The sequence below is a fragment of the Phaseolus vulgaris genome, chromosome 7, assembly GCF_051622355.1.
Source record: "Phaseolus vulgaris cultivar YP4 chromosome 7, ASM5162235v1, whole genome shotgun sequence".
Taxonomy (NCBI): Eukaryota; Viridiplantae; Streptophyta; class Magnoliopsida; order Fabales; family Fabaceae; genus Phaseolus; species Phaseolus vulgaris.
The window spans coordinates 17,022,854-17,032,987 of NC_143504.1; positions in this window are offsets into that span (position 1 = coordinate 17,022,854).

Consider the following 10,134-nt stretch of genomic DNA (forward strand, 5'->3'; position numbering starts at 1 on the left):
AACACTACACACATTTGGAGGACTAACAAGCAAAGACAACAAGAGGGAGTGACACTAGCAAAAAGAGGATCAACAGAGGGGGTTTTCTTAAATTCCTTACAACTTAATTTGTGTTAATTACCTCTTAATTACGCTTTAGACGGTGAGTGTGTCTTCAAGGGCTCAAAGTGTCCAAGAAGCCTCACCTAGGGCCGACTAGTATAGAATTCTTAATTAGCAATTGTTAATTGTTTGTAATTGCCTTTTCTTTTGCTTAGTTAGTAACGCTTTGTATGTGTGGTTGTTTTAAGCTTTGTTAAAACCGTCTAGCTTTGTTAATTAGTTAGCATACATTGTTTTCTTGCATTGAAAAAACAAAATTGATTTCTCAACTTAATTGTGTTCTAAGTAGTTTACTAAGAGAAAGCTTTGTGTGAAGACATTGGGAGATAGTTTTTGGCTAAGGCAAAGGCTTGGTATTTAAGTAGTCCTTTGTGACTCACCTCCTTTACCTGGAAAACTACCTTCTTTGACTTTCCTAAGTTTTCTCAAGGTAAAATACTTGTATACACAAAGATTTAGCCATGTCTTCTTCTTCTCATTCTACAAAGTCTATTGGAAGTGAATTAAAATCTTTAAAAACTCTTTTGAAAGAAGTTTCACAAACTGTGCAATCAATTGCATATAGACAATTGGAGAGTGAGACTAAACTTAATGTTTTGACTAAAGCAAAGGATGAGAAGTCTCACATTCTAAAAAAATTACCTTCTCATGCATATATCTCTAAAGATCATGATTCTTTTGGGGAGGGAAGCATTAGAGTAAATGATTATTATCAAGCACCCCCTAGAAGACATAGAAGAGATAGAAAAGAACAAGAAAACCCAAGGGAGGTTAGGGTAGAACAACCCCATTTCCATGGAAAATAAAATATAGAAGCTAGCCTAGATTGGGAAATGAGGGTAGAAAAATTGTTTGCTTCCCATAAAGAAAGAAAGGAAAGAAAAATACAAAGGAAGAGAGGGGAAGTCGAAAGGGAAGCTAAAGAAAAAGAAGAAAAAGAAAAGCATGAGAAGACCCTTGAAGAACAAAAGGCGTGGGAGAATAGTGTTCCTTCCCACAAGGTCATTCAACAAGACCAAAGATTTAAAAATACCTTTGAAAATATGTGTCTTGCTGAACAACCTCAAAGCCTTACCTTTTGTAAAGGAACACTTGCAAGCCTAAGTGAAAAAGAAGAGTCTTTAAAAGAAGCTTGCATAGATAAAAATGAAATAGATTATTTCTCATATGTGCTAGGATATCACCAAGTGAATGTCAAGTTTTTTATAAGCATCTACAAAAACAATTTTTTATGTGAAGTAGTTCCTAAAGAAACTTGTCATGTCTTATTGAGACAACCATTGCAAAGTGTACAAATCCTTATAAACAATGGTTGTCACAACGAGACTATCCTTACACATAAGAGAAAGAGTCTTCATGAAGGAGAACTCATGGGACAAATTAGAGTTGATAAAACTCTAGAGCTTTTAAAAGGAAAACTTTTGTCCCCCGTGAGAAAAGAAGTTCAAAGACATTACCTTAGGTACAATTCTTGTTTTCAAACTACGCCCAAGGCAATGTCTCATAAACTCTATACTCCTTCACCTTTTGCAAATGATCCTTGGGAAGATATAAATTTCATATTAAAACTCCCTAGGACAACAAAAGGTTGTGATTCAATCTTCATGGTTATGGATAAACTCTTCTCTAGAGAAGTGATACATCTTCATGGTTTATCTTCAAGCATAGTGTTGAATAGAGTTCCAAATTTCGCAAACCATGATTTGAGGATTTCCTTTGGAAAACTTGCAACTAAATTGCACACTTTAAATTCTTATCATCCTCAAACGCATGGTCAAAATATATTTGAAAATCTAGCTCTTTCTACTATGCCTAGAATAATCATGAAGTGCACACACAACTCTAGAGGTGAGCAAACATACCATAAAGTAGTTCACAAAACTACTTATATTTCTGCTTTTAAAGTTATGTGTGGGTTCAATCATCTTTCTCCTTTTAAGTTGTTACCATCTTCTATAGGATTTATGCCTAAAGAGAAAGTAACCACAAATGAACATTTTAAAATACATAAGATGATTAGAGACCACACACAACCATTAAAAGAGAAACTTTGTCCAAGGTTGCCAAAACCAAAAGAAAAACAAAAATGGCAACCTAGTAAAATTAATTTGCAAACTAACACCTATGCCTTATTTGATTATTTCTATAGGTGGACGTTTGATCCAGGAGGACAAGCTTTAGCGAAGCAAAAGGTTGCTATCCGAGATCAAGTCTGTAGATCTGAGGATAGATCTTCTCAAGAAGGAGGAGATGATGGACACCATCCAGCCACATCCATTCCCCTAGCCATGAAGAAGAAGAAGCAATGGATTTGAGGACAAATCCTTTTCAAGAGGGAGGGGATGATGGAAGAGGCCCAAGCACAAGCCCACCAAAGGGTAGATTTGGGCCAACCATAGAGTTATGGCCAAGAGGATCCAAGAAGACGTTCTTTTACATGTTCAAATGCCATAAACTCTAGTGTAGAGTAGACTTTAATTTCTTGTCAAAATTAGCATAGGAACTTTATTTGTAATTTTCTTAGAATTAATTTTGGCACCTAAAACACCAACCTAGGTAAACTTAGAGTTTCTAAAAAAACCTCTAAATTTACCAAGGCCGGTCTAGAAAGCCCATGGAGGGGGTGAGCATAAAAACTAGACACACCCCTCCCCATGTGCTCATTTGTGCACCCATGTGCCATGTGCACCCATGTGCTTCACATTTACATTTCATTTGGCTAGCATTAGGGTTGCATTATGGTCCTCCTTAGCCTATAAAAGGAGGAGCCTACACCTTGTATTTTCAAGTTTATTGTGAGTAAAGTTATGCTGCCATTTTGTGCCAAGCTTTGCTTCTCCTAGAATTCTAGGCTCTAAACTTCATTTCCTTCACATCTCCTTGGGCTGGCCGAACCTCCCTATAATCATACCTTTCATGCACCTTCAAGATCAACACCACTCTTAGAAGGATCTTGCTCACACACCTTCATAGCTTCCGCACCACTTTTTCTCACATGATTCAAGAAGACCTTCATGAAATGCCATCATAGATGGCAAGCTCGTTCCTGATGTGATTCCACTAGCCATATAGAGAAAGGTTCTTGACCTTCTTAGGAATCACCTTGAGTTGGACATTATAGAGGCACTTTTCATAGAGTTGGATCATTTGTTCTAAGACAAGAACTCACCAAAAACTAGTACCAAATCCCAAACTCATTTGGATGAACCAATTTTAGTCAAATTGAACCAAAAAAAGAGGAGAAACTAAAAGGAACCGAACATAATTGAAATTAAAAGGCAAGAACAGAACATAGGTGCTGGAAAAACAGAAAAACCGAACCAAAAAACTCAAGAACACAAGACAACATGAACAATTGAAAGAGATGAAAGGAAGGAGAAGAGAGTGCTCATGAAGATGGAAGAATGTTGGATGATCTCGCCACTAGAAGTGTGGAATGCTCCTAGATAAGAGTGATGCCGCCACTTGAGGACTCCATTGATCCATCAAGATAAGACTAGAGAAGAAGGCTCCAAAAGCTCTCCAAAGTTCACTCAAAATTTGAGTAGAGTTTTCTTAGATTAATTCCAATCTGAATTTTACAAGGAGAGCACCTCTATTTATAGCCTAAGGTGCTGAAAAATAAAGCTAAGAGAATTCAAAATTCCCTCCTAAAAACTATTCAAAACCGGCGCCTATTCCATGCATGAGGAAGGTGTGACTCTTTCCTTCACTTTGGCACCTCCTATTCTACTCCTACACCTATCTACTAATACACCCCCTAAAGCTCCTAACTAAAGCCTAAAAGATGCTAAAACAAAAGAGGTTTCTAATGTTTCCCTCTAAGCACCTTCAACTAAAGAAATTACAAAAAGAGAAAATAAATGTCCTCTAGCTCCCAAAGCTTTGAACATGCTTCTTGTAATCCTTTGTGGTGGACTTTGACCTCCATGGGCGTCTTATATTTGTGCCTCCACCTCCTCTTGATCTTGTTGATTGGCCTCCATGTCCTCTTGGGCTTGATCTCCATCATACTCCCCGAGTTGGAGAGAATTCGACCACGAATTCTGGAGACCTACAAAAAAAGGAGTTAGATCGCTGACATTAAAAGTATGACTACCTAAGAATGTATCAGACATATCTAACTCATAAGCATTGTCATTAATCCTCTTGAGGACTTGGAAAGGTCCATCCCCTGGAGGCATTAGTTTGGACTTCCTTTGAGTAGGAAAACGATCCTTCCTCAAGTGAAGCCAAACCCAATCGCCCTCATCAAACAACAATGCTTTTCTCCTTTTATTGGCAAGTTCAGCATACTTGCCAACCTTCTTCTGAATTTTCTTCTTGATGTCTTTATGCAAAGTTTTTACAAAAGAAGCCTTTTCATCCCCATCTTTGCACAAGACATCTCCAAGAAGGGGAATAGGAAGAAGATCAAGAGGTGTTAGGGGATTAAACCCATAGACCACCTCAAAAGGAGAATGGGAGGTGGTAGAATTTACTACTCGGTTATATGCAAACTCAAGGATTCCCCGAAATAAAGCATCTCAATAGTTGTCCCAAAGTTCTATTCACCACCTCGGTTTGACCATCAGTTTGTGGGTGGCAAGTGGTAGAAAATAAAAGCTTAGTTCCAAGCTTGCCCCACAAGGTCTTCCAAAAGTGACTCAAGAACTTAGGATCTCTATCAGACACTATAGACCTAGGAATCCCATGCAAGCGAACCACTTCTTGGAAGAAGAGGTTTGCAATGTGGCATGCATCATCCACTTTGTGGCAAGGAATAAAGTGAGCCATCTTTGAAAAACGATCCACTACCACAAAAATGGAGTCCTTTCCCTTTGATGTCTTGGGTAAGCCTAAGATGAAATCCATAGATATATCTACCCAAGGCATTGAAGGGATAGGAAGAGGAGTATAAAGACCATGGGGATGCATTTTAGACTTAGCTTTGCGGCAAGCTATGCATTTATCACACAAACTATGAACATGTTTATGCATATGAGGCCAAAAGAAATGTTCATGCAACACATCCAAAGTTTTAGCAACCCCAAAATGTCCCATTAAACCCCCCTCATGAGCTTCTCTAACAAGAGATAATCTAATAGAGCATTGGGGAACACAAAGACGTTTTCCCTTAAAAAGAAAGCCATCTTGAATAAAAAAATCTCTGTGTCCTCCCTTAAGACACTCTTGATAGAGGAGAGAAAAATCAAGGTCATCATGATAAAGTTCCTTAATGTGATCAAAACCAAGATATTGAGAGGTTAAAAGATTTAGCAAGGTGTATCTTCTAGAAAGAGCATCCGCCACAATATTTATTTTGCCTTGCTTGTGTTTGATCACATAAGGAAATTGCTCAATGAATTCCACCCACTTAGCATGCCTCTTGTTAAGTTTGTTTTGGCTTTTCAAATATTTAAGAGATTCATGATCACTGTGTATCACAAACTCTTTGGGAAAAAGATAGTGTTGCCAAGTAAACAAAGCCCTAACAAGTGCATATAATTCCTTATCATAGGTGGAATAGTTGAGATGACTTCCCTTCAATTTCTCACTAAAATAGGCTATGGGGTGGCCCTCTTGGAGGAGAACAGCCCCAATACCTATGCTTGAAGCATCACACTCAATCTCAAATGTCTTAGTGAAATTAGGAAGGGCCAAGATGGGAGCATTAGTCAATTTTTCTTTCAAAGTGTCAAAAGCAATTTGTTGTGCTTCTCCCCAATGAAAGACCACATCCTTTTTCACTATTTCATTGAGTGGTGCGGCAATGGTACCAAAGTTTGGGACAAATCTTCTATAGAAAGAAGCAAGTCCATGAAAACTTCGGACCTCATTCAAAGATTTCGGTGTAGGCCAATTTTGAATGGCCACCACCTTTGTTTTGTCCACATGGACCCCTTTACAACTCACCACAAACCCTAGGAATTCTATATGATCAAGAGCAAACATACATTTAGCAAGGTTAGCATACAAATGTTCCTTCCTAAGGGTTTCTAAAACTTTCCTAACATGCAACCTATGGTCATTCAAAGATAAGCTATAAATGAGAATGCCATCAAAGTAAACCACAACAAACTTACCAATGAAAGGTCTAAGAACATGATGCATGAGGCGCATGAAGGTACTTGGTGCATTAGTTAAACCAAAAGGCATAACTAACCACTCATATAAACCAAAGTTGGTCTTAAAAGCCGTCTTCCATTCATCACCCGGTTTGATACGGATTTGATTGTAGCCGCTTTTAAGATCAATCTTTGAAAAGATTTTAGAACCATGTAATTCATCCAACAAATCATCTAGTCTAGGTATGGGATGCCTATACTTAATGGTTATGTTATTTATGGCCCTACAATCCGAACACATTCGCCATGTGCCATCCTTTTTTGGCATTAAGATGATAGGCATAGCACAAGGACTCATGCTATCTTGCACCCACCCTTTTTTAATCAAAGCCTCAACTTGTTGGCGAATTTCCTTGGTTTCACTTGGATTGGTCCTATATGCTGGACAGTTTGGTAAAGAAGATCCCGGTATCAAATCAATTTGGTGCTCAATCCCTCTCAAAGGTGGAAGTCCATTTGGAGGATCTTGAAACACATCTTGGAACTCTTCTACCAAAATTTCCAAGCAATGAGGACTATCAACAAGTGATTCAACTCTAAGAGTTCTAGGGATGGCTAAGAAAAGAGGATGATGAGCCACTATTTCCCTTTCTGATGGCATTTCATGTGTTCTTCTTGAATCAAAGTAGTGAAAAATGGGGCGGAAGCAATGGGTGAGTGAAACAAAGCCCTCCTAGGAGTTGTGATGGCTTTGAAGGTGCATGATGAGTAGGGATTAGAGAGGTTCGGCCAGCTCTATGAAGAAAGGTGAAGGGAGTGAAGTTTATAGCCTAGATTTCTAGGAGAAGTAAAGCTAGTGCACAAAATGGGCAGCATAACAATACTCAAATAAACTTGAAAATACAAGGTGTAGGCTCCTCCTTTTATAGGCTAAGGAGGACCATAATGCAACCCTAATGCTAGCCAAATGAAATGTAAATGTGAAGCACATGGGTGCACATGGCACATGGGTGCACAAATGAGCACATGGGGAGGGGTGTGTCTAGTTTTTATGCTCACCCCTTCCATGGGCTTTTCTAGACCGCCCTTGGTAAATTTAGAGGTTTTTTTAGAAACTCTAAGTTTACCTAGGTTGGTGTTTTAGGTGCCAAAATTAATTCTAAGAAAATTACAAATAAAGTTCCTATGCTAATTTTGACAAGAAATTAAAGTCTACTCTACACTAGAGTTTATGGCATTTGAACATGTAAAAGAACGTCTTCTTGGATCCTCTTGGCCATAACTCTATGGTTGGCCCAAATCTACCCTTTGGTGGGCTTGCATGTGGGCTTGTGCTTGGGCCTCTTCCATCATCCCCTCCCTCTTGAAAAGGATTTGTCCTCAAATCCATTGCTTCTTCTTCTTCATGGCTAGGGGAATGGATGTGGCTGGATGGTGTCCATCATCTCCTCCTTCTTGAGAAGATCTATCCTCAGATCTACAGACTTGATCTCGGATAGCAACCTTTTGCTTCGCCAAAGCTTGTCCTCCTGGATCAAACCTCCACCTATAGAAATAATCAAATAAGGCATAGGTGTTAGTTTGCAAATTAATTTTACTAGGTTGCCATTTTTGTTTTTCTTTTGGTTTTGGCAACCTTGGACAAAGTTTCTCTTTTAATGGTTGTGTGTGGTCTCTAATCATCTTATGTATTTTAAAATGTTCATTTGTGGTTACTTTCTCTTTAGGCATAAATCCTATAGGAGATGGTAACAACTTAAAAGGAGAAAGATGATTTAGGCCACACATAACTTTAAAAGTAGAAAAATAAGTAGTTTTGTGAACTACTTTATGGTATGTTTGCTCACCTCTAGAGTTGTGTGTGCACTTCATGATTATTCTAGGCATAGTAGAAAGAGCTAGATTTTCAAATATATTTTGACCATGCGTTTGAGGATGATAAGAATTTAAAGTGTGCAATTTAGTTGCAAGTTTTCCAAAGGAAATCCTCAAATCATGGTTTGCGTAATTTGGAACTCTATTCAACACTATGCTTGAAGATAAACCATGAAGATGTATCACTTCTCTAGAGAAGAGTTTATCCATAACCATGAAGATTGAATCACAACCTTTTGTTGTCCTAGGGAGTTTTAATATGAAATTTATATCTTCCCAAGGATCATTTGCAAAAGGTGAAGGAGTATAGAGTTTATGAGACATTGCCTTGGGCGTAGTTTGAAAACAAGAATTGTACCTAAGGTAATGTCTTTGAACTTCTTTTCTCATGGGGGACAAAAGTTTTCCTTTTAAAAGCTCTAGAGTTTTATCAACTCTAATTTGTCCCATGAGTTCTCCTTCATGAAGACTTTTTCTCTTATGTGTAAGGATAGTCTCGTTGTGACAACCATTGTTTATAAGGATTTGTACACTTTGCAATGGTTGTCTCAATAAGACATGACAAGTTTCTTTATGCACTACTTCACATAAAAAATTGTTTTTGTAGATGCTTATAAAAAACTTGACATTCACTTGGTGATATCCTAGCACATATGAGAAATAATCTATTTCATTTTTATCTATGCAAGCTTCTTTTAAAGACTCTTCTTTTTCACTTAGGCTTGCAAGTGTTCCTTTACAAAAGGTAAGGCTAGGTTGTTCAACAAGAGGTATATTTTCAAATGTATTTTCAACTTTTCCTTCTTGTTGAATGACCTTGTGGGAAGGAACACTCTTCTCCCACGCCTTTTGTTCTTCAAAGGTCTTCTCATGCTTTTCTTTTTCTTCTTTTTCTTTAGCTTCCCTTTCGACTTCCCCTCTCTTCTTTTGTATTTTTCTTTCCTTTCTTTCTTTATGGGAAGCAAACAATTTTTCTACCCTCATTTCCCAATCTAGATATACTTCTACATTTTCCTTACCATGGAAATGAGGTAGGTCTACTCTTGTTTCCCTTGGCACCTCTTGTTCCCTTTGCCTAGTTCTTCTAGGGGGTGGTTGGTAATAATCATTGATTCTACGGCTTCCCTCCCCTAGAGATTCAATACTTTGCGAATGGGATGCATGAGTTTTTTTTGATTTTTGTGATTTTTGTGACTTCTCTTCTTGAGCTTTAGCCAACTCATTGATTTTGTTCTCATTCTCCAATTGTCTAAAAGAGATTAATTGTACCGCTTGGGATACTTCTTTTAAAAGAGTTTTCAAAGATTTTACTTCACTTTCTATAGACTTTGGAGAGTGAGAAGAAGAAGACATGGCTAAAACTTTGTGTATATAGGTGTTTTACTTGGAGAAAGTTTAGGAAAGTTAGAGAAGGGAGTTTTCCAGGTAAGGGAGGTGAGTCACAATGGACTACTTAAGTACCAAGCCTTTTCCTTGCCAAAAACTTTTCCTCCAATGACTTCACACAAAATTTTCTCTTAGTAGAACACTTAGAACACAAGAAGTTGAGAAATCAAAAAGCAAGAAAACTATGTAAGCTAGATATGCAGCAAACTAGTCGGTATAGCACAAATTTAAACAATACCAAACATGCAAAACGTTTCTACCAAAACAAAAGAAATACAAGTTCAAACAAGCAACAAATTACTAAGCAAAATGAATATGCTATTCGGCCCTAGGTGAGGCTTCTTGGACACTTTGAGCCCTTGAAGACACACTCACCGTCTAAAACGTAATTTAAAAGAGGTAATTAACAATAATCCAAGTTGTAAAGGAGATAAGAAAACCCCCTTTGTTGTTCCTCTTTTTGGTTAGTGCACTTTCTTTGTTGTCTTGATTGTTGATCTTCTAGGTGTTTGTAGTGTTTGTTTCAAGAAGCTTGTTTCGGCCTTAGCTTGACTCCTCCTTAGAAAGTTGGCTTTAATTCTCCAATTTCCAGCACCTATTCACAAAGGCTTAACCTTAAACCAAGTCAATTTCCATGCACATAAGCACCAAGAGAGAATTAATTTCCAGCACCCACAAAAGAGAGGTCAAGAAACAAAAGCAAGAAACAAATTTAATTGAAAGA